This window comes from Stegodyphus dumicola, chromosome 8, assembly GCF_044657685.1.
Source record: "Stegodyphus dumicola isolate Sdum_Otavi_A_Nest chromosome 8, ASM4465768v1".
Lineage (NCBI taxonomy): Eukaryota > Metazoa > Arthropoda > Arachnida > Araneae > Eresidae > Stegodyphus > Stegodyphus dumicola.
This window is the reverse complement of record NC_140775.1, coordinates 155765485-155791272: the sequence shown is the minus strand read 5'-3', so window position 1 is coordinate 155791272 and position 25788 is coordinate 155765485. Positions and strand designations below refer to the sequence as shown.

The 25788-nt window shown below is 34.1% G+C and overlaps 1 long non-coding RNA gene across 1 annotated transcript; it reads right to left on the bottom strand.

Moving 5' to 3' along the window:
- Positions 1–5187: 5187 nt before the first annotated feature.
- Positions 5188–6636, bottom strand: LOC118203675 (uncharacterized). The gene is made up of 3 exons (XR_015042904.1): positions 6410–6636; positions 6158–6308; positions 5188–6080 (listed from the first exon to the last, which is right to left on the bottom strand). It is a non-coding gene; the product is annotated as an uncharacterized LOC118203675 (long non-coding RNA).
- Positions 6637–25788: the final 19152 nt, after the last annotated feature.

The window sequence follows — 25788 nt, the reverse complement described above, 5'->3', positions numbered from 1 at the left end:
AATTTTTTACAATATTGACAAACGAAAATAGAGGCTTGCAGTCTCAATAAAATACCCCATTAATGACGATAAATGATTTTTTGTAGCACCCAATCTTCTTGGGAATTCAAGTTCTTAGAAAAGAGGGGACAGGAAAAAGTCGGGCAGTTCGTCTATTGGATAAGAGGGGGAGGAGGATCTTCGATCAAATTTCGCGCAGTTCGTACCTTACCCCTAATATGGGTCAGAGTCACCGAAGAGCTCAGCTCATTTTGGGGGCATATATATAGAGAGAGATAGATAGATAAACGGTAAATGTCAAGAAAAGTTTAAAATCATCATAAAATGATGGGATATTGGTTTAACAGACTTCACTTCTTAAACAAAATTAAAATTCAACTCGAATTTCAATTTTTAAAAGCTACGCATTAGCTTTTAAAGCTTTTATTGTCGCATTTCATTTTTGAATGTAAAATGATATAAATTAAAAAAATACGGAATATTTTAATAAATAAAAAAAATATTTTGGCCCGAATAAAATTTAAAAAATAGACAAAGAATTGTAGTCTCTATATTATTGCAAAATTTCATTATCGCCATTCGGTTTTCTTTTAACAGTGTGCAGAAGAAGTATGATTAAAAATTTTACAGTCGATATACTATAGAATAAAAGAAATGTATTTTACTTATCGCATTTATGATATAAAATAATATTTTTTGCGAAGTGTCTAAGAAACAAAATAACTGAAATCATTACCCCTCATATGTTGATGAGTAACGCTATTTTATAACAGGGCTTAAATTAGAGTTGTGGTTAAAATTGTGGAAAACTCGCAGGAAAAAAGATCAAAAACTAAATAGTAAAATTAATAGTTAAAATAATTCATAACTAAACTAATTCAATAAGATGTAAAAAAATCAGCAAAAATGTAATAAATGATTAATTTAATAATAAATACACTGCTGGCCATTACAATTGCAACACCAGGAAGGAATGATCTAACGAATGTCAAAATCACAAGAAAGGAAGAAGAGGTTGGGATATGCAAATGATTAGTATTTCAGCCCATTTAGACGACGCAGGACGGAGAAGCGACATCTGAAGCACTGCATAAAAGAAAAGTTGTGTAACGGATTTCTGATTTGGAAAGCGCTTTGTAAGGTCGGCGTTTGCTTAGAATATTGTGTTATGCCTCAAATAATAAGAAGAAATGCTTAACAGCAATTACTGGAATTCGACAAAAGGCAGGATCATTGTCTATCCAGAGTGTGGATTATCGTTCCGTGATATCGCCCGTCGCACTGGTCAACATTTAATCTCTGTCATGCGAATATGGAATCAATGGGTGTTGAGGGTCATATTGAACGGCGTGCAGGATCTCAACGCCCTTCCATGATTCACGTTTGAGAGGACAGATATATTGTGAGGTCAGCCTTACAAAACCGTACAACCACATCACGGATCATTAGTCAGAAAATGGGCATGCTTGCAGCACGCCCAGCATCCGCGCGTACGGTGCGTCGACTTTTGCAGCAGTGTGGACTATCAGCACGGCTACCATTACTTCGGTTTTTCTTGACAATGCAGCATAGAGAGAGACGGCAACTCTGGTGCGTCAAACGACAACCCTAGATACAGGTGTGGCGCAATGTCGTCTGCATGCAGTCTTCTGATGGCCGTATACGTGCCTGGAATGTCCGAGGACACCGCACGTCGCCTCCTTGCAACCGATATCGGCATATGGGGCCCTTCACCTGGCGTGATGGTTTGGGAAGCGACATACACATCTCTAGTGCGTATCGACGGTAATTTGAACGCAGATCGGTACATTTCTGGCCTCTTACGTCCTGTGGTTGTACCCTGTCTTCGAAGCCTGCCAAACGCCACCTTCCAACAAGATAATGCAAGACAACATGTTGCATGTCGTGTTCTGACCTTCCTCGATACATAGGGTATTCGAATGCTGCCCTGGCCTGCACGGTCTCCAGATCTGTCACCCACTGAAAATATTTGGTCATGGTTTGGTGAGAGACTGACCCGCCACCCCTTTCCAGCTAATACGGTTGATAAAGTGTGGCATATACTTGAAGCAGCATGGAATGAGTTGCCCGTTTCTGTCATCCAAGCCCAGTTCGACTCCATGCCTAACAGGGTACGAGTCGTTTTAGTTGCCAGGGGTGGCAGCTGTTTCTACTAATATCGCAGCACTGTAGACCCCCAAACCACTTAAAAATTTAGTCATTTTGTCTTCATGCCATGATGATTACGTACAATAAATATCTTTTTTACATTTGCTTTACTTTTTGGTGTTGCAATTTTAGTGACCAGCTGTGTAGTTAAATAAAGAAATCCCGCATCTCTTTTTAGTCGGCGTTCTGCCCCATATTACAGTTTCACTCAAAAACTAAGAAATAATTCAATGGGTGATAGAAACAAATACCGTTCTTCTCCTGCACACCAGAGAAAAAAAGGGTAAAACGGTTTAATAAAGCGTCCTTACTGAGAATAAAATGCTATAAACAGTAATAGGAAAATTTAACGAAGAGTGTGTAGGTATGAAAATAGAGAACAGTGCAACACTTTCTGACCACAGTCCTTTGTCGTTCTGATTTCCAACTACGAGCTTTTTAACCGCAATAACTTTAATATGCGCTATTGGAGTTGGAATTACCGCGGCTGCTGGGACCAGACTTGCACTCCAATTGATCCTCGTTAAAGGATTTAGAGTATGCTCATTCCAATTACGGGGTCCCAAAAGAGTTCCGTATTGTTATTTTTCGTCACTACCTCCCCGTTCTGGGAGTGGGTAATTTACGCGCTGCTGCCTTCCTTGGATATTGTAGCCGTTTCTCAGGCTCCCTCTCCGGAATCGAATCCTGATTATCCGTAGGCGCGTAAACTACCATTGACAGTTGATAAGCCAGACACTTGAAAGATACGTCGCCAGGACGAGCCTGTGTGATCAGCCCAAAGTTATACAGAGTCACCCGTCACATTCTGTTAAGCAGAATATCACGTGGAAGGGAAATTTTCACGGAGTCCGAGGATTAATTGTGAACAAACGTATGGTTCATGCATGGGTGATATATATCGTCCGCCGTAATTGGTTACTTGTTCCAAAATCCAACTTTTCCTCGGAGTCTCTAGCGTTGGACGTTACTCGCTGTCATAAATTCACATTAATTCCTGAAGAATGAGGCTTTACTGTTCTTAAAAGTCTTGCCTCTGACCAAGTATTTTTTCTACCGAAAAATAAATAAGGCATTTATACATTTATATTGAAGTTAGAATCAATTTCTAAGAGTTACTTATTATTAAAATAAAATTTTTAAGATCAAAAGAATTTTCTGCTGAAATTATGGTTTAATTACGTAAAGAAAAATATATATATATATATATACTGGAGCCCTCTTCCCGGAGCTAGGCTATGGTGCAGTTTAAGCCTTGTTTTATAACATAGAAGACAAATAAGAGGTCTTACTTATCTTGGACTGACAATAAATGCTGTCGTCTGTTTCTGTTTTTTATTTGTACCATAAATGTTCGCTCTATCCGAAAAAAAAAAAAAAAAAAAAAAAAATTACGTTTTCAAGTTCTTTTTTAGTTACATAAAATAGTGAACTTAAAATAATTCTTCAGAAAATGCATCAAAAGCTATTTTAATACTAATTTAGAAGGTAACTAAGTGAAGTAACTTTAAGCAACAAATTTTGATTTTCCTACATACCAGTATATATAGCAATGGAAGTCAATGCTTTATATAGTAAAAGAAAAATCGACGTTTTGCTGTTATGATATAGTTTGTTTCATTAATATGCGTATAATATACTCAGTTTTCACAAAATGGAAACTTGAAAAGAATGCGCCTAATATACAACACTTATGACTGCAGTCCGTTGATTTATTCATCTAGATCAGCGCATTGTCATGAAAAATTTTAATGTTTATAGGTTATGATTGGTTGGCTGGGTATAAAAAGACGGGAAAAAATTTAGGCTTTTACTAGCAATGCTTTTAAATTCGAAACGGAATGGAAAATGCGAAGCCGACACTGGGCTTTTTGCCGGCCTGCGCAAACTCTGCGGGTCCGAAATTCTGCCGTCCGGTACCATTACCAGTTTTAAAAGTTTTCGCGCCTATAAATTCTGCTGCCTGTCGCGGTTGCAATGGTTACGCCAGCCATGGAAGAATGCATGATAAATATGGCTGTATGACAAAAATTAGCTGGGCCACCCCCCTAATTCTACTTAAACCAGATATTTTGTAGAGACATTAGTGTTTTTTTTTTTTTTTTTTTTTTTTTTTTTTTGGAGCAAGAGAGATGAAGAATTAACAAACGCCTTCGCCGGGAATTGAACCACGGCCCTCTGGAATACCGGCCCAGTGTGCAGAACCACGAAGGCACGCTAGGAAGGCGGGAGAAATATCTTATAATTTGAACTTTGTTTAGTATTTAATTATTTTTATTTTTTGTGATATCCTTTTATTTTTTATCTTAATATATTTTTAAAATATAAAGAAATCCTTAATTATTAAAAATAATAAAAGCATAAGCTGATAACTTGATTTTTTTTTGTTAAAAATTAAAATATTAAGCAAATATTTGTATTCATCATTAAAAGAGGCAAGATATTACATATCCACTAAATCAGATTGAAATTGCTCGTTTAAGCCTCCTACAATGACTCTGTTCCTGGGAAACTTGTGCCTCAAATGCTTATGCAAAGTATAAGAATCCTTGGTTTGCAACCATTTCTGGATGTCTTTTGATTTTACGTGATCTTTTAAAGCATGATGCAAAGTAGCAACACTCCCGAAACTTGTGGAGACCTGTGGATCCCGATAGGTCTGAGACATAGTTGTATTCATTACAACAGTTGTTATGATCTAAGCGTACACTGATATTCATTTATATATATTTAACTAGAACAGGGAAATAATGCCAGAGTTTCTAATAACTTGCTTATATAAAGATTCTAGAAAATAGGTCTAACACATGTACAAGAGAGAAAATGAATGCTACTTAACATCTCAAATGTTGAACAAGTAATGATATATATGTTTAAGAACAACAATATTTATACTCTATAAAAATCAATAGGTTTGTACTAAATAGGTATTTTTAAAATTTATGTAAGTGTTAATTACAGATTAATTCTTTTAAATAATGTCTGAACCTGGAGACAGTCATGAGATCGTTGTAAAATAAAATAACATTTTATCATAATTATTTTACAAATATTCATAGTATTCAATACCTAAGACACCATTCGTAGTACAAAATGTGTTTCTTTCTTCATCGAGTACATAGTTTAAACACACAGATTTTAAACAGTCCTTGGTAATGTAGTGAATACGTTTCAGTAACATTAAATAGGATTCTTCAGCCCAAATATTTCCGTAAAAATTGTCTGGCGATGTCAACAGCATTGAACCTCAGAGCAATGGCATTCACAGTTTCTGTTTTATGAATGAGTTTTTAAGAATTAGTTCTTCTTATGAACAAGTTCTGTTTTATGAAAGAGCTTGGGATATTTTAGTTCTTCTTGTTGGTTAAGAAGCTCTTCAAGCTACGTCTTTAGAATAATTTGGAAACGTGTTCTTCCCATAGAAATTTCGAAGGATTGGGGCAGATTTTCCCTCTTAACAGGTTCGTCGGATATGCTTTCGTAGGCTTCACAAAAGTTCATGTTTTTATAAACAAGGTTGGTGACAATGTCGCTGATACGGCTAAAGTTGGTCATCAGTTCTTCCCACTGCGTAGTTGTAATGCTGAGGTTACTTTTTTCATTCTCCTTGAGCTCCTTGCTTCAGAGTGAAGGTGGGAATCCTTATACGTGACTACAAAGTTCTTGGGCAACTCCAGATTGAGTACCAGCAGGTCTTGTTCGTCCACTGTCATGTTGGTTGCGAGAACATTCAAACACCATGGCTCAAAGTTCACACCTCGTCTTGTCGGATAGTAAGCTTTACCATATTTGGCATACTCTCGGATGTGCACAGTAACTTTTCCCTTGTAAATGCTGGGTCCCACAAAGACATTGTTTCCCATGTGAGTAAGCTCCTCTGGAAAAGCGTCTTCAGTGAAAAGTCCTCTGCGCTGAAAGAAAAAATTTAGTATATAATACCTTAAAAAAATGGGGTCACATACAATATAAACTTTTCGCAAATACATACTTTTTTCTTGAAATGGGTTGTTTCTTCTGCTTTTCTTTTGGCATAATGAACTAGCTGATTCTCTTGGAACATCATGGCTGCGAACAAGGTTTTCATGACTCAGCATTTTATCATTCAAAGCCATAGGTTCTTTCTCAAATAGGTTTTCCATCTGAAAAAAGTAAAGGCAGATTAAGCACACATTAAAAATTCCAGCTACTTTTTTAAAAAGATTAAAAATTAAAAACAGTATATTTTCAAAAAGTTACTTACTTCTGGTGCATTGTGGTTTCGTGACTGATTCATTCAGAGCAGTGGAGAATCATAGATGGTGGTCGAAGCAAAAGCAGGTACGTACACTCAGGGCGACAGCAAGGAAAGAAATGCGGAACGTTTTTCGGGATAGCCTTATATTGGGTAAGAACTCTTTATTTCATCTGAACGGTGATTGGTTAAGAGACGGTGAGGTCATGTTTCAAAGAATCCGATTGGTCCACAGAAAAGTATCCATACACCTGAGCGGAGACATACAAAGGTGTGATACGGCAGACGCCATTTTGTAAGATAACATAATATTTTTTTTCCACAAAAAATAAAAACTTTCAAAAATAGGATCGTAGCCGCACAATAAAAACAAAACTATTCGTGACGTCATTCCGTCAACGTCACCAATCTATCTACGTCACTTCCGGTTGTCACGTGATTCAGGATTACTACTCACGTGTCAAAGGCTTATTCTCTTGGAAGTGCCCAAAGGCTTTACCTGCTCTCATAGATTTAATAATTTATGAGAGCAGGTTAATTTTTCTTTCCCAGAATACTCTGCTCGTGCACGTCCAACACTATAATCTTTTTTTTTTCTAATAGGGTCTTCAAGGCTGTGGGCACCCTCCCATTTGCGATAGTATCGCATGCCATACTTGTTTTAACAGTTGTTTTCTCCACCTCATTTGATTTTCTTCACCTCCACGGATAATAACACTTGTTTTCTCTATCTCATTTGATTTTCTCCACCTCCACGGATAGTAACACTTGTTTTTTCTACCTCATTTGAAAATACAGTTAAAGTCAGCCTTCGTTCACTAGTTTTTCATACGCTAAACGGAAATGGAATGGAGGTAAACAGTTAGCCGATGCGAATCGTCTGCTGCAGCTATCGTTCCCATGTCGACGAGAAAAATAGGGCGGTAGAAAATGACCTTGAAGTTTCTGTTTTAAAGTAGCAGATTATATAACTTCCCACTAGAGAACCCGTGCAGGCATAACCAAATACGGAGCGAAAACTGTCATTTATACAGATATTTACTTTCTTTCTCACTTGTTATTGGATCAAATTTAGGAGAAATTTTTTCCTATCACATTCTGCTTGATAGCTAGAATTATATCGGCAAGGTATTGCGATCAGAAAGTGTTGGATTTTTCTCTTTGTTTTCGAAGTTACACTTATTCTTATCCGTTAATATTACTTCCATATTCTCATACTATTTAGTGACGTTATAATCGTTTTAACTTTTTTCAATAACTTGCTGGAAGGAAAAAAAAAATGATAGTCTTATATGGAGCTCTAGCTGGAATTATTATTATTTCCAGCTAGAGCTGGAATTTTATTTTATTTTATTATTGAACTATTTATAATTTTATTTTATTATTGAACTATTTATCATTTTATTTTATTATTAAACTATTTATCATTAATTTAATAATTTTTTAAATTTTTATTTATCTTTTTACATTTTATTGAATTTGAATTTATTTGTTTTATTATTTTAATTATTAGTTATTTTATTTATCTGTTTTTTCACTCCTTTCTGACAGCATTTGACAGGGTTCCGGCAGTTCTAATTTTAGAAAGTAAGCTTTGTCCTCCCAAATATGTGCACTCACCTCAAAATATGAAATGAAAGTATGCATTCATTTCATATTTTGGGCAAATTTAATGAGTCTTTGATGAATAAATTCAATGAAATAATAAAATAAATACAATGATTTATTCATTGAATTTAATGATTTAATCTTTCAAATTTGATCTCTGTCTTCTGCTTAAGCTGTTTCAGTCAGTTCGGTAACTGATATTCAAACTATACCTACCTGTGTTTGCATAAGTGCACTTAAAAGCTACCGTATTTCGCCTAGTATAAGACGCACCTTGATTTTGGGACCCGAAAATTGAAAAAACATGAAGAATTATTTATTTGACGGATTGGTTTTTATTACCCTGCTAGATTACTATTTAATAGGAGAAAAATATTGCATAAAGTTTTTGTGTGTATGTGTATTTAATTATGGCAAAGCACACTAGAGCTATCTGCCTAAGAGGGGATGCCTTCGTGGAGGACTTTCTAAGGGAAACTGGCTCGTATACACGTTACACATGGGGAAAACCACGAAAACACCCATGCAGCCAGCCCGTTCGCGGGATTCGAACCTCAGACCGAACTACCAGTCATAAAGTTTTTGAAATCAAAGATTATTCAGTATACAATTCGTCATCACTGCCAGATTTCGTATCATTAGTCGGACCTCATCTGTGTTCCCCCTAAATTATGGGGGAAAAAAAGTAAGTAATAAAAAAAATCTTAAAAGTTTCAGATTTTAAATTAGTCCAAAGCGGCGTGTTTTTAACGTCTTGTGTTCTGCTTTTCTTTTGGCATAACCTTTATTTATTAAATATCACGTTCCTTGCACTTAAACCATAAAATTCAGTTCAATATCAAAGTCGAAAAATAATTTTAAAATGAGCATATCTTTGGAATTTCGGATACATAGTTCCTCGGAATAAAGATAAAAAGTTTTTTTTTTTTTTTTTTTTTTTTTTCCCACCCCCGCTAGAGTGTTTCCAGCGCTCGCTTTTAAATCGTTGAGTTTGTTTCTCAAAAATTCGTTAAAGGTTTGAAAAATATGAAATCGATAATAAAACAAATTCCAAATTTCAAATTTGGTTTTCCACATGCCCATATTCGTAGGAGGATTACGTCATTCAAAATTCGATGGCTGTATGTACCGTTGTTTTATCACAATGCGAGAAATAGACATACATTTATGCAGATTTTTCATTATTTAATTTCTTCAAATATAATGCAGGACTTTAACATTTGGTGGCAACACTTTGAAAAGTGATTCGCCGTTTATAGAGATTCCACGCAAAATCGCAAAACGAAAAGAATAGTCCTTCAGGAACAAAGCCCCTTTGGACTAAAAAGAAAGAAAAAGGGGGAAAAAAAATCTGAAAAGTTTCAGATTTTAAGTTATGTCCAAAGGAGCATTTTTTTTTAACATTTTGTGTGTTACCTTTATTTATTAAATATCATGTTCTTCGCACTTAAACCATAAAATTCTGTTCAAGAGCAAAATCGCAAAATAATTTTAAATTTGAGCCTATCTTTAGAATTTCCGATACACAGTCTCGCGCCCTAGAGATAAAAGTGTATATATATATATATATATATATATATTTTCTACAACGTTGCCATTGTTTGCTTTGGAGTCCTTGAGTTTGTTAGCGAAAAATTCGTTAAGTTTTACAAAATATGAAATTGGTAATGAAACAAATTCAAATTTGGGCTTCCAGATACCCATATTCGCAGCAGGATTACTTCATTCAAAATTGGATTTCTCTAGGTACCGTTCTTTTATCACGATGCGAGAAACAGCCATACATTTATGAAGATTCTTCATTATTTAATTTCTTCAAATATTTTGTAGCAACAGGGCGATAATATTTTGTAGCAACAGTCTGAAAAGTGAAACGGACAATCAGAGTAATTCGAAGCAAAATTGGAAAACGAAAACAGTAGTACCTCAGGGACAAAGCCCCTTTGGACTAATAATCCAAGGTTCAGTTTCCCCAAATACATTGTATTATATCAATTCATCTTTGCTGCAAACAGGTTTACCCTAAAGGGATTCTTTTGTAGTTCCTTATCTGTAGATTAAAGGTGATTTAGTATGAAGTCGGGGAGGGAGAACTTGTTTGCTAGAAATGATATCTTTTGAAACCTTCGCACCACTTTGATCCTTAATGAAAGAGAGGGGATTGTTTTGAATCTCAAATGAGATAGACGTTTCGGCTTTTTAAAAAATAGGTTAGCGAAGGCCTTGACATTCTAAGAACTTGAGATTCTAAGGGTTAAGACGCACTTCTCATACGCGTCGTCGACAATCTTTCGGGTTAAGACGCACCTCCCGTATGCGTCATCGACAATCTTTCACCCTTGTCTTCATTCGCCGCAACGCCGCCGCTGGCATTTCCATTGCGCCGCTGCCATAGTTGTATAGACACGCCCAGTTTTTAGACACGAAAAGTTTAAAGAAAATTGTGTCTTATACACGGAGAAATACCGTATGTTTTGAATGGACGAGCTCGAGACCTCTACTGCAGCCCAGGTTCATGATGTGTCGGTTTCCGATATTCTTCAACGGATGATCATCAAGATCCGAATGTTGTACATAACCCTAGGGTGTACACCGACGACCATAGAAAAAATGGTTACTGAGCGATTGCTAAGACCTAATCATTAAAATTATTCATGAGCGACAGATGCTAAATTCGACATGAGTGAGTTTGTTCGAGAAGTGAAATATCCTGAATTACCCCTACCGTGCTGAAGTATTCATGAAGTTCATGCTACCTCACAGGTTCTGAAGGTTATGAAACATAAGTGCAACCTTTTCAATGCCTGAAACTCAATACCAATGATTTAATTACCTTGTAGAGTCATTAGGGCGGGAGAAGTACATTATATACTCTCCCTTTTGAGGGGCTGTCATATCAAGCGACGCACGCGGACATTTCCGAGAAAAGAGATTCTAGTAGCACTGGTTGAAACGGGAGGTTTCTGAGAAATGTACCGTTTAGCCGAGGAAGTTATGTCTCGGCTATGAGGAACATTTGAAATCTTTCCGAAAATGTTTCCTTAGCAGCTGTGTTCCACGTAGAGATCAACTAATCAGACGAAAGTCCTGCTTCTGAAGGATCACGGGTAATTTTGAATATGGCGATAGCTGCAACTGTGAGATCCTGAACGGTAGAAATAGATCCCGATTTAATTGAAGAAATACGGGAAAATCCGTATGTGTATTGCTGTTTTGTTGTAGTATAAGTGTCTAAGTCATTTTTAAATGTTTATTGACCCGGCCAATTCAATGTGTTTTGTAACTCTTAATTAAACTGCTAGTTAACAAACTATAATATCTCATTATCTTTATTTTACACATTTGTTGAAGACACTCAGGCAACCAGATTCACTCTGCTTCGCCATTTAAGCAATTCAAAATTTAATTAATTAAAAATTAATTTAAGCATTCTTTTGTAAATAGTAACGATGACAGCGCCATTTGGCTTCAAAGGGATTTAACACTTCACCGGATTGAAATTGCAAAATTTCAAGAAATTATACAAAACCAGTTCAGTTTTCTATAAGAAGCACGGCGTTCTTTGTGATCGCTCTTTTTAATTCTCCTGATTTTGTTTTGATTTTAACAGTTCTTACATTATTGTCAGATCCATAATAGACTTTAATAACCCAACCTAAAATCTATTTGCAAATTGGCAAATAATCCTCCTTGACGAGTACCATAGTACTAACAGTAATATTCTGTTAGTACTATGGTACTCGTTAGTACTTTATCCTTTTCTACCATCCACTTGTTTCTCTGCTGCAGAGTTCCTAACTAGTCATTCGACCATTTTTTCCAAATAATCTGAACTACTTTCGTTGTTCTCTGCCACCGGTTTTATTGATTTTCATGTACGTTTATTATCACTGCGTATCGATCTCCCTATCAAGAAATGAACTGGGGTCAGAACTTCATAGCAATCAGAATCATTGGAAATGGGTGTAAGACGTCTCGAATTTAGTATTCCCTCTACCTGCACAATTCTTGTTTCAAACTCATCATACGAAAACCGCAAATTTCCTATCGTTCTCTTTAAGTGATGTTTTACGGACTTTACACCGGCTTCCCATAGCCCTCCAAAATGAAGGGACTTGATGGGGGGGGGGGGATAAAGTTCTATTCTTTCGGACGTGAAGTATGAGGCCAAAGTTTTGTCAGGAAAATTAATTACATTGTAAAATTTCTTCAGTAGAGAATTAGCTCCTACAAAATTAGGGGCATTTTTGGTGAATATTTTCACACACCTGCCCCGTCTTGTCATGAAACGCTTAACCCCTTAAGGACCAGCGCCAGAAGAACGAAGAGCAGTCATGGGACCGAACCTGCTGAAATTGATCGTCGCCACCGGTCCGCGCATTTTCAGCAGTTAAGCCTAATTTTACCAAAAAATCGTATAAAATCAACATTTTGATATTATGACTTCAATTTTTGAAGCTGCGTATTTAATGTACTTGTTTTTAATGTGTATTAATACAAAGAATATCACATTAATAGAAATAAATTAAACAGGCAAAATACTAAAATCATAACTATACACGCAGAAACAAATAATATAAACATGAAAAAAAAGTTACAAATACGAAAAATATATATATATATATATAAATAAATAAATAAATAAATAAATATATATATATATATATATGTATATAATATATATATATATATATATAAACCAAGAATTACCTGTACATAACTAAATTCCAATTTAAAAATTCTGCTCTGTGTGAAATAAAACAAGGATCGACACACAGTCCTACATTGCATATTTCGCACTCAAAATACGTTGTTTGCTTTTCCTTGGTTTTAGCGCACACAACGCATCTTCTCCTACATTTATTATCTTCTCCGTCAACGTAAATTTTCAGAAACTGTCTTCCAATTAGACGGAAAGTTGGAGTGTCCGGTGGTTTTGGACAAATTTTTAAGTTTTTAAGTAAGGTCTCTTAGCCATGGCTAATGGAAGGTAATTGAATATAACCCCCAACACATATCACAAAACTGCTTCAAAAGGCACTCAGAAATATTTCATGCTCAAACCCTGTGTGACATCAGGTTCATATTAGAAAACTTCTTGTTTTTCTAAATCGAAAACAGCGTCCACGATGACCTGAAAGTGATCAAGGAAAGACCCCCACTGGCGGGGTATCCGTTACTGATTACGTCAGTGTATACATTATATGTAATTACATTATATGTAAAGTAAGTACATTATATACCAAAATATAACGCCTGTTCATTATATATAATGACCATTAAAGGCATTATGTATAATGACCTATTAAATTGAGTAAGAAAAACAAAAACGCTGGCTCTTTCCTGAGAAATACGAGCAGGACGCATTACGCGTCGAGAAAGCTGATAGTCTTTCCCCTTCTGTAATAATGTTTTAATGTTACTTTTTAATTAACCATCAAAGCTTATGTTAAGTTTCAAAATAAATAGAAAAAAAAAAAAAAATCCTAACGAAATAAACAAAAACGCGTGTGCCCCTTTAATTCGCAGGCGCAGTAATAAAGAGCCGTGATTTCCAGTTTGTTTATTTCAATAAATCTCTCAAAACCAGAAGCACAAAAGAAACTAATGCCAGTACATGAAGGTCAAATGCCGTATGAATCAACCCATGTGAAAACAATCACCACTTAGCTCCATTTACTGGCTTTTAAAAATTCAAATAAATCGTTCCCTTTTAATGTCACGTATATGCGACGCTGGGCTCGTAGGAGCAGAATCGTTGCGTCGCGTATGCGGGATGCTGGTCCTGAACGAGTTAAGAATGGAAATAAAAGCACTAAGCGTCAAATCTGACAAAGGCTCAAGATGGATAGCTCGTGTCACAAAGCATATATATATACACACAAATGTAAATTTTATTTAGCACGCCCTTTCTCTGATGCTTGTAAGTTACATAAAAGGGACCACATAGATACAAACCTGAAACACTAATTATTATTTTATTAACTCTCTTATATGGTAAATTATTCATAATTTGTGACGACAAAATTGGTTTGCATTAAAGCATATTACACAAAGATGTACTGTATTTCGCGCGAAATCTCTATCGTTAGGTGGTAATTTAAACGTACTGCATTCAGTAATCCCTGAGGGCCAACATGCAATAATCCTCTGTGCACACTAGAAAAATAAATCTTACTTAACTTAGAGTTTCTTGGGAGGATCGCAGGATACTTCTGAAAAAATGGTAAAGACGCTTTTTGAAGACGGCCACCAACACGAATTATTCCTTTACGATCAACAAAGGGATGTAAATTTTTGAACTTCCTGTTATGCCCTTTTTACAAAATAGAGCCCTCTGCTAATGCTTAATAAGCGTTTCCTCAGCTATTCTTACCTCTTCTAGTTGAAAAGGGCCTACCTTTCTTGATATATTCCTGCCATTATAAATAAACCTAAAAATATAAGACATTAATAATTTTATAATAATTGTTATGTTGTTAGAGTTCATCTCAATTAACATAGTTCTCTTAGAAATGTCATTAATGCCAATAGAACTTTTGCTTTCTCGACCAAAGGATTCCTTTTCACTTGGTGTTAGGTGCTCAAGCTCTGGAACTATTGGCCGTAAGCACTTGTAGGGAAGGCATGGCCTTGTCAAAAATTTTGCCTAAGTCCACACTTAGAATTGTTCACTAAAGAAGAGGCACTAACTCCACGCGTTAGAAGATCGGCTGGATTGTTCTTGTTTGAACAATAAAACCATGAATCTGGAATAGTCAACTTCTGAATCTCGTCAACGCGATTTTGATCCAAAGATTTCCATCTTCTGCTGGATTCTTTGGTCCAGTACAATGCGACCTTAGAATCACCCCAAAAAAGATATTAGATGAACCTTTAAGATCCATAACCTTTTTTATTTCTGTTCCCAGTCTTGCAGCAATCAATGCACCCAACAATTCCAATCGAAGCAAAGAAACCTTTTTGACAGATAAAACTCTGCTCTTGGAGGTCAGCAAATTTACAGAAATTTGTTCTCGATTCTGTACCTTTGCGTAAACGGCTGCACAATACGACTTTTGGCTTGCGTCAGAAAAAGCATGGATCTCCATACCTTCATTACGTGAGCCCAAAACAAAACTTGGAATACTAATGTTACTAAGTTCTGAAAGCTCGCTGCACCATTGAGACCACTCGTCATTCAAATCAGAAGGAAGCCTCAGCATCCCATGGCAGTTTACGTAGCGGTAGCTTTTGTAGTAAAAGTTTTATTCTAACAGCGAATGATGATCCGAGGGGATCATATATTTTTCCAGATGTTTGCAGGATGAAGCGTTTGGTACTTTTCTTTCTTCTCGAAATTTCAATCAAACAAGAAGTCTCCATACTCAAACTATCTTCCTGAATGCCCCATTGAATTCCTAATACTTTGAGTATCTTTTCATTTGAGCTCAGTGGATGAATGTTAAAATTGTCTTCTTCCCATTTCTTAACTAATTGATTATCATTTGTCACTCATTTGCTTAGCTTCATCCCAGCTCCACGCATAATTTCCTTTGCTTCCCTTGAAATTTTTAAGGCTTCTGTTATGTCGCGAATTTTAATTGTATTAATATTTGTTTTAAGTATCTTTTTTTTTCCTAGTTGTTCAAGAAAGTGGGGTTTGTACTCATGTATATTTTAGTCTGGTAAAAAAAGGATTTTTAAGTTATTAGGACTTTACTTGGCTCGTTATTCTTGAAACTGAATGTTATGTCGCGAATTTTAATTATATTAATATTTGTTTTAAGTATCTTTTTTCTAGTATTTTTACTTGTACTCCTATATATTTTTATCTTGTAAAAAGAGTATTCTTAAGTTGTTAGGGCTTTATTTGGCTCGTTATTCTTGAAACTGATGGGTATGGGAGAATTTGTCCCAAACTGGTTGGCATTAAGTTTATGGAATCTTTTCATCTATACGTACACTTTCTTTGCAGAAGATTTGTTCTTGGATATACTTGGACAACAAATTTTTGCTAATTGTGATCATTGTATTCTTTATATTCTCATCCTTTTTCTGTGGAATGCGAAAGGCTAAAAATACATTTGCATCAATTGTTAATCATCTTATTTTATAATATCGAATAAGATTTTATTGTCAGTAAAAAATTACTTTTATTATTAAACGAAAAACTTTAAATTTGCTGTGCATGAATTAGAAGAATTAGAAACTAACCAGATATTATACATAATTTATGGGAGGGAAAAAAGCTCCCATTTGCAAAAGATTGTGATGGCAAGATATAGGAATTTTAAATTGACAGAATCCGAGAAATGAGATTTTTAGTCCAAAGGGGCTTTGTCTCTGAAGGACTATTGTTTTCGTTTTGCGATTTTGCGTTGAATCACTATAAATCTCCGTTTCACTTTTCAAACTGTTGCCACCAAATGTTAGAGTCCTGCATTATATTTGAAGAAATTAAATAATGAAAAATCTGCATAAATGTATGTATACTTATCGCATTGTGATAAAATAGCGGTACACAGAGCCATCGAATTTTGAATGGCGTAATCCTCCTACGAATATGGACATGTGGAAGACCAAATTTGAAATTTGGAATCTGTGTATCGGAAATTCTAAAGATATGCTCATTTTAAAATTATTTTGCGACATTGCTATTGAACTGAATTTTATCGTTTAATAAATAAAGGTAACACACAAAACGTTAAAAAATCGCCCCTTTGGACATACTGAAACCTTTCAGATTTTTTTTATTTACTTATTTTTAAAATTTTGTTCTGCATTAAACCATTATCATGAAATCTACGTAAATCAATTATCTAAGAAAGCTTTGTAGTCAACAATGTCTAGGCGCACTGGAAAGGTAACTTAATCTTTTCCTTATTTCCGAGAAAATTTTATATGAGGCAATAATACAACTCATTTCTTAAAAATAGTTCTATCAGGTTTTAGTAAAAAATCAAGTTTTTTAAATACAGGGACTTCTTCCCCCATACCTTCTTTCCATGGGAATAAATTTCCTTCCTCCTTGCTTCATTCCTATCGCTCTTTCACCACGCCAACCGGAAGAATTGGACTGGAACTCTTATTCACGAAGGTCCACGCTTTCACACGCTTGCCTCGAGAATTTGTTCTCTAAAGCCTGAGTGCCAGTTTGTCACCATTTATTACTAATAAGGCTCATAATAAATGGCTTGAAAGCGTTCGTCCGGCAAAAGGTCAAAACAAAAGTATTCAACTTCTTTCGCTTTTTCTGCGAACTTACAAGTTTTGATGTACATAATATGATGGTAGAACATTTTTTTTTTTTTTTTTTCAATTTCTTTTACATTACACATGCATATGTAATGAAAAAGACTTGGATATGCATGTGGATGGCGTAGAATGTTGAATCCGTAAAGAACAAGAGGGTTGGCAGCCGAGGCAGTTTATATATTCATCTTTACTTCAATTCACATTTGAGGCCACAATTCACTTGGCACTCTAATCACTTCTATTCAAGAACTTATACATTTTTGATATTGTTGCAATAAGAAGAAAGCAGCTAGCAGCATCTTAGCGAGAACAGAGATTGAAGCAAAAGTGCGCAGTTATCCAAAATGGAAGCTCACCCAGAGAAAGTTTCCGTTTAGGTTCCGAATTAGTTACGTCATCAGCGTTATTAAGTCATATGTATGGATTGATCTAGAAATGACGCAGTCGAGAGAAATTTTGATGCATTCCAGATGCTAGGAGAAGGGACATATAAAAATCTAAAGAAGAACCAGCACAACTGAGATATCCAAATTCACAGTATTCCACCTTAAATTATCATCAGATTCAATGTTCATGTTAGGAGCAATAACTCTCCTGCTATTATTGATACTGATAAGCAGGTTAATGTAATTTCTGAAAATATTTTAAGTTGAATTGATAATTTTGAAATTATTGAAAATGAAAACTTCACAAAAGTTCTTGTCTCTATCTGGAGGTCTTTCTGTCACTAAATTAGTTAAGTTGCATGCAAAGTTAGAAGAATAAGCAGAAATGTGATATTTTATGTTGTTAATTCTCATTTGGGTTATTTATTGTTGTCTTCATCTTGAGTTCCCTTGTTTAAATTACAATTGAACTTTAGTGACTATGATGTGTAGCAGTTTAAAAGAAATATAAGCAAAGATTTATTTATATTTTTAAGTATAGCTATATCTTAAGTAATCTAGACCTATTATTTAAAAAATGTAAAAAAAAATCATAGATAAATCCTACAGTGATTATTCGCCGCCGTAATGTAGTGATGTAGAAAAAATATCTTTTAAGAATGTTCAGAAATAAATTATGCGTTTACTCATCATTCATCCTTCTCCTACGCAACTATGCCATCACCACTGGTCATCGGTCAAAGGTTCCTTCCATCGTCACTAATTATACTTATTTTCATTATGCACACACACATATATGCTTTTAATTACTTTTATTTAGAATATTTATATATATGTGTATGTGTGTAAAGCAGAACAAAATACGATAGCTGCTTTAAAAATAATTGGTGACCTTAAAATTAACATTCTAGATTTGGTGCTCTACCCCTAAATACATCTGTTCTCCCAAATTCGAGATTTTTCTCTGTTATGTAACGCTACTGGAAAAAGGGCAACTAAAACTAATCTTAACCAATCATGGCTTGTCTCTAGTTGTTATTATTCTGCTTGCTTCTACATTGCTAATATCTTCCCGCTTCGCTTCTTTAAAGTGCCTGCGTCTTAATTTTAAGAAACCAATGTACATAGCAATTTATCATATTTCATTATGATTGAATTAAAGAAATGTATCTGATTTTATTACGATTGGATAAATATCTACTGAAATGATTTTATATGCGTGGATATAAAGACTGGAAATTCTTCAAGCAATCAAGTTCATGTTTTGTTATCTTCATCTGTAAGCTACAATGACTGCAAGCTAATTCCCCTTCTATGCTTCAAAAATATTACACACACATATATATAAAGAAGCTATTTTTTAAAAATTTAAACGTATGTAGTTCAGGGGCCCCTATGCATAAGCAAATCTTGCATACCCCTATTTACGCCATTGAATTCTGTTAAGGATTTTAAGATTAAGAAATCTTTCTGGAATATATCAGGCATTTTTATTTATTTATTTATTTATTTATTTGTACATTATGAAGTCTGAGCTTCGAAGAACCTACTTACAATCAATGCACGTATTCACATAACTGCCAGGCTCTGCCCCCATTTTTACCTAGAAATTCCTCATGGGTATTTCATCCGATGTCCTAGTCTCCCGCTAGATAACCTAATTTCCCGGTTTTTAGTTTAATTTCTACTAAGGAAAATATTGTTCAGCTGTCAATGAAATTTGTTGAATTAATGAAACTTAAATTGTGCAAATTCCATTCCCTCATACCTAATAATTTTCAGGCCTGATGACTATTTCGTAAAAACCATTGACTAAGTGGAAGATTAAATGCAAATTTTACTGTTTTACTTCAATATATAACGAATTTCCGAATATCGTTGTTAATGAATGCAAGGATAATAGGGGAAAGAAGTAATCCTGCTTTCGCAATGATGTTGTTTCTTTCTACTCATTTAATATTCTTCCAATTTTGTAATATCAGTATAAATTCTTTTCCACGCATAAATTAGCACTTAACTGTTAACGTATTCTAGTCTTTAGCAATGAAATTCACTGTATCAAAAATCACAAGTTTTTAAAAGGAAAGGGTGGGAACTGCAAGTTTTTTCCATTTTTGTAATCAGTTTCATGACATTTTAAGGGTAGGGTGTTAGGACAGTCTATAAAACACACAAAATTAGCAAATATTTGCACACAAATGATCAGGAATTTAGTATACTAGAACATAATTTTTATATTTGAACTACTTGAACTAGAAGGAATATCTTAAACCTAGGAAGGAATATCTTAAATAGAATACCTTATCTAGAAGGAATATCTTAAATAGAATAAAAGGAAAAATATCTTAAACCAGAACATATCTAAGAGATTTTAAAGTCTGTATAATATTATGTTGCTCCAGTTCCTAAATGCAATTTTTGATAACAAAGATGCAATCGAATTTTCGTGTAAAATACTAATAATCTTCTTTTTATCTATAACAGGATTATATGTACGGAATTAAAAAGAAACCATTATAAAAATGCATTAAAAGTCAAATTTCTATAACAGGAATTTTTTACTTGAAGTCTATTAGCATTTATGTTTATCTCAATTTAAATTAGAATAGAATAAGATAAATTTTTAAGCTAAGATAAATACACAGTTGGCTAATAATTTGCGTTACAGGAATTAATTGAAAGATCTTTCGTTGGGAAGCCGCCATCTTTCACTGTATCCAAGGGCAGAAGAAATATTTTAGCAAAAGTGGAAGGACAGATCAATATTTCCTCAGAAGCTTGTGTTTATCAAACTAGTTCTTTTTTCCTTTCCCCCTCTTTTTTTTTTTTTTTTTTTTTTTTTTTTTTTGTTTTTTGTTTTGTTTTGTTTTGTTTTGTTTTGTTGTTGTTATTGATTCTGATATCACTCTGCAATTTACTGCTAGAAGTTATCTGATAAGAATTCCAGATTGTGTCACATTGGTTAGATTGCATTAGTCGGTATCATCGAGTTCCAAGGCTAACTGTACCATTATTGTTATATTAGTATTTTTTTTTATAGTTTAACTAAGAATAACAGGTGCGTACGTGTACAAAATTTGAACTTGAAAAACATCTATTAGAAATGCCACGTTCTGAAAATGAAACAGAGAGATTTTTGCTTACGATCTACAGAAGTGGCTGCTTTTCATTGTTTAAAAAAAAATGCATGCATATAGTGTGTTTATGCAGCTTTAAACGGAGCTTTAAGAGTAAGTCGTACAAAACTGAAAGTTGAAGAAAACAACATTTTTATTTCTTAACCTATATACAACGTTTGGCATATTCCTATTTCTGCTTGATTCCTTCCTAGAATTCATCTTTGGGAACAGTGTTTAAGGATCTGGTGTTACGGTTTTCTGTATTTCTTCAGTGCTGTTGAAATAGCAATTTCTTGTCATAAAATTAGGCCATCTTGGAGGGCCGTCACTTAAGTACGAGGGCAAGGCCGTATTTCAGCGCCTCCTGAAAATATAGTAATTTTTGAATTAAAATTAAATTAATTCCAAGAAACTTCTATTTATTTAGCTTATTAAATACAAAGTGTATTGTGTATTGAAAAAAATTATCTAAAAAAGTAATTTAAAAAACGAATTTTATTTACGAAATATTTTGGACTAGTTTATTATAATGTACTATTAACTGCATTTTTATTCTCCTAGCTCTAACTGTTACAAAATTCTTAATCAGATCTTTTGCAAAGTCCTTGCATGTCTGAAATGCTCATTTTCATTTTCTGTTGATATCATTGAGAAATTGCAGGGGCTTTTCGAGCATTTTTTAGACGATTTTACTTAAAAAATCCTCTTTATATCGATTTAAAAAAATCGTCTGCTTGGAAATTTTTGTTTTAACCACAACTGTATTTTTGAAAGTATAAATTATCGTCTGCTATTTCACAATTTTGTTTTCATGCAAAATGGCGCTTTTAAAGAAACAATGTAGGGAAAGCTATGTTTCTGTTCTTTCCGAAGAAAATTATTCGCATCTGATTATTCAGAAACTCTGTGAAAGCCATGGTTTTTCCTTATCTAAAGCTACGATAGGTAGTAGTGTCAACAAGAAAGAGGGGGGGGATCAAAGTTTGGCTTCAAGTGGAAAAATTATTCCAAATACATACTATCAAAGGAAAAATGGAATATTTCGAATGTTGCAAAGTGAAGATCTTTATCGTTAAAAGAAAATCAGTAAAGTCAAAGGCCACCTGCAAAATCATTAAAATGCTCCGTGTCAACTATAAACAAGGTGAAATGCTGATGTGAATCTTAAATTCGGGGGAGGGGGGACATAATATGCATCATCGTCTTTCACTGTGACTTATCGCGAACGCAGAACGCGCTGCAGAATTCTTTATGAGAAGCATTTATCTGGAGGGGGGAGAAATATTGTCGCAATAGATGAATCTTGGGTGCATTTAAATGACTGCGATAAAAGAGATCCATTCTTTATCATCAAAGAGAACAAAATGATCTCAGAGCATGGTTCAAAGTATCTAGAGAAGTTTTTAAAAGGGATTCATGATTGCTACTGTTTTTTAATATAATAGCAAATTAAAAATAAAGACAGTGGAGAAAAATGTTAAGATCAACTCCATGTATTATTATAAAAAAATGTTTTTACCCAATTTTCAAATATAAAATAATTTCTCTTTACCCATAGTATCATCAATCAGTGGAACTGCATCAAGACAAAGCAAGCAGCCGCGCGTCAAAATCCACTGTTAATTTCGTAGGGAAAAATGGAATAAGAAACGGGTATCTAGGCTATACCCTTCACTCATGTCCCTGCGAAATTTCCTGATGTACCAACCATCGATTTTTGCGCTTTTGGACTTTTAAAAAGTGGATTGTCCAAATGTCAACCTACAATCTTCCTTGGGCTTGAGAAAGCTGTTCAAGAGGAAAGAATAAAGAATATCTTCCAATACTACAAAAGGCTTTATTGTTTTGGAAATTACGGTAGAATAAGATAGTGAAGAATAAGGATTATGAAATAGAACATTTGAAACACAAAAATTTAGGTAAAATATTTGTTTAAATATTACGAAAATCGTTTAAAGTATGTGTGAACAGCCCATAAAATATGTGTCAGATTAACAATGTAAGAAGGACGTGTAAGACGTCCTTCTTACATTGTTAATCTCAAACTATTTTTTACTGATTTTAGCTTTGGAAAACTCCTTTTCGGGTTAGCAACCAATACAGCTAAGGTAAAGCTAGTACTATAACAACATTTGGAAACGTACTGATTTATTTATTTTCATATATAGAATTTAAAAAAAAAATGTGAGGAAATCTCCTTTTACAAAAATTAGCAGGGTCTCTAATTCCTAATTAATTTAGTCATAAAATTAATATTCCGAAAGTTAGGATTATATCGCCGTTCTGCTTTAGCTGTGAACCTTCTTTTAAATTTGTTTATGCCGCAGATAAGTTTAAAATCTTTGTGTTGTGTTAACTGTGTGCAAATTTTTCTGTAAATATTGATATGGTAATGTTTGAAGAGTATAAAATAGATTTGGAAATTTAGGATAGTATCTTTTACAGATTTATTTTATATTTCATAGGGAAACATTTCCTTTTTCTCTTGCGAAATGCTGGAAAAACAGGATCGATATTGAAGTCATTTAATCTTTTCTTAGCAGAATCAATAATGTTTCCAAAATGTTGATCGATATACAGATATTTTGCAACAGTTTTCATATTGATTATCGGGTTTCACATAATTTGCTGACAACTTTTATAACGCTTAAGATGTCGTACCAAATGTTAATTGAGAAAAAGAATTTCACTAAAATTTTTTTTTGGAAATGGGTCGGCTTGAGAATCTTCAGTCGATAACTTTAGAATCATCTACCGCAATATCTAAAAGAACACGGTATATTTTCTCGATATTAAATGGTGATATCAATTCTGCTTTCTCAACTAGAGCAAAATTCCATTTTAAATTTAAATTCTAGATTTTTTTTTATGTTGCTCTGTGTTTCAGATAATGCCATATTTCTCCAAAATATTAAGTGTTCCAAATGAATTTTTAGAATTTTCATTAATTACCAAACTCGGTAGATAAAGCGCGAAAAAAGTTCTTGATTTTATCTCAATGATAATTTTGCTGAAACATATTATTTATATTAGCCACATTAATTTCAAGTATGACTACATAAAACGTAAAATTTTATTTTGAGATTGTAAAACAAGTCATATAGATGTATCTGAATTTCATGAAGATTTTGCTATCTGACTTTGAATTAGGAAACTGTTTTGGAGAGAAATTCATGTTTTGAATGACCTTTAGAAGATCGATTGATTTTCTGTATATATGCAGAAAATTATTGAATTTATTTTTTCCAAAAATTTATTATAAGATCTGTATTGCACATACAAGTACTACAAAAATTTAACGCATTTTGAACTGTTAGAATTAAATTTTATTCATAAATTTATATTTCAAACATACTTAGCTTTATGGCACATTTACGTCATCTAGTACCAGTAAATGTATTGTTTTTACGTGCGTATGGGTTCGTAATGGACTCAATGCCCACAGAGCGGATAATAACTTGATAAAATTTATTTGATCAAAACACTTTACAGTTATAGAACTTTCCACAAAAATACTCGTACAGCTCTTATCCGTGTAATAGAGCACAATCAGTAGTTATAGGTTCAAGCTACTAAGCGTTACACACAATGCAATGCAAAGCAGTTTCATAGAGCGAAGCTCACACGGAGATCTCTCAATATTCGTAAGTCAGCTGTGAACTAAAACTGAGAAATCATGATCTCTCTGGGCTTATATACTTTCCTTAAGCCGCCGAGAAATCTCTAGTACTTTCCATTTCTTGAAATTACTGGAAGGCATACACAGTTAAAGTTACATACAAAGGCCGGATACGGTTTTAGTTACATATAGGAATCAATTACAGTACCAACGATTGTTGTACAGGGACCGGGCCAGATGGTTTTGGCGACTAACCAAAAGTTTGGCACCTTTCGGCGACAGAAATTAGTCACCAAATCCATCACCAGCTTGGCGATATCTCGCCAATTTAGCGAGACAGCCATTTAACATAATGTTAAATAGACTTGCCCCTATAATCTTATTTTTCCTGCAGAGCTTCGCTATTTTTAGATTTTTCATGTTTCATTATACAAAAGATATTACAGTTTTAAACGCAACTTCACTAAAATTATTTACATATATGTATAATTCATAACAGTATGCATGTATTTCTTCTATCATATTCCCATGAAAAACAACCTCAGTTCTGTGTTTTTTACCTCTACGTACATTTATACGTCTACGTAATAAAAGTCTACGTACATTTTTTATATAAAATTTCTTATACACATGAAGCTTCCCATTTCTTTTGCGATTAGATAAGATTATTTGAATTGCATAGATTCGTCAACTGCTCTGTCAATAAGAAATTTTATTTGCAAATTTTAAGCAATTCGTATACAATATTGTATGAATATTTACTGTCTTAAATTTTTTCCTTACAATTGCAGAAGCTACATATAATTTTGATCGATTTAATGCCATAAGTATGACCATCTGATATGGATGATTACAATCAGTGTGCCAAATTTTAGTTGCAGTTTGACCAAGAATGCCTACATATAAATAACCTTTATAATTCTTTGCGGTGAAGCAAAACTGCTCCCCTTATTTGACCTCCAATCCATCCTTCTCGAAAAGGTCATTCGCATCATAAATATTGCATTTCCAATATGTCAAAGGATTCTTTCATTTCTCAAATGCTGAACGCTTTCCGAGCCCTTGCTGTCGAAAATGAGATATGCATTCAGAGCTAATATCGATATCCAAGTCCTACTAAGGTATGAAGAGTTAAATGAAATATCACAAGAATAATTAAACTTTCCTTTCATTACTTTGATTCAAAATAAAGCAAAGTTACGGTGCAGCTTGTCTCATTCCGGCTTCTGAGCATCTTAGTTGTTATGGCATTTTCTGTTAAGAGTTAAAAAGCACGAAGCCGGGTCACTCCGGAATTTAAATATTGATGTAATGTGAGAAATATTGAAGTAATGTAATATTATTACTACGGATATACGCATGCCACGGCACTGAATCATTGCTATTATTATTTTAAAATATTGAAGGATAGTAGAGAAT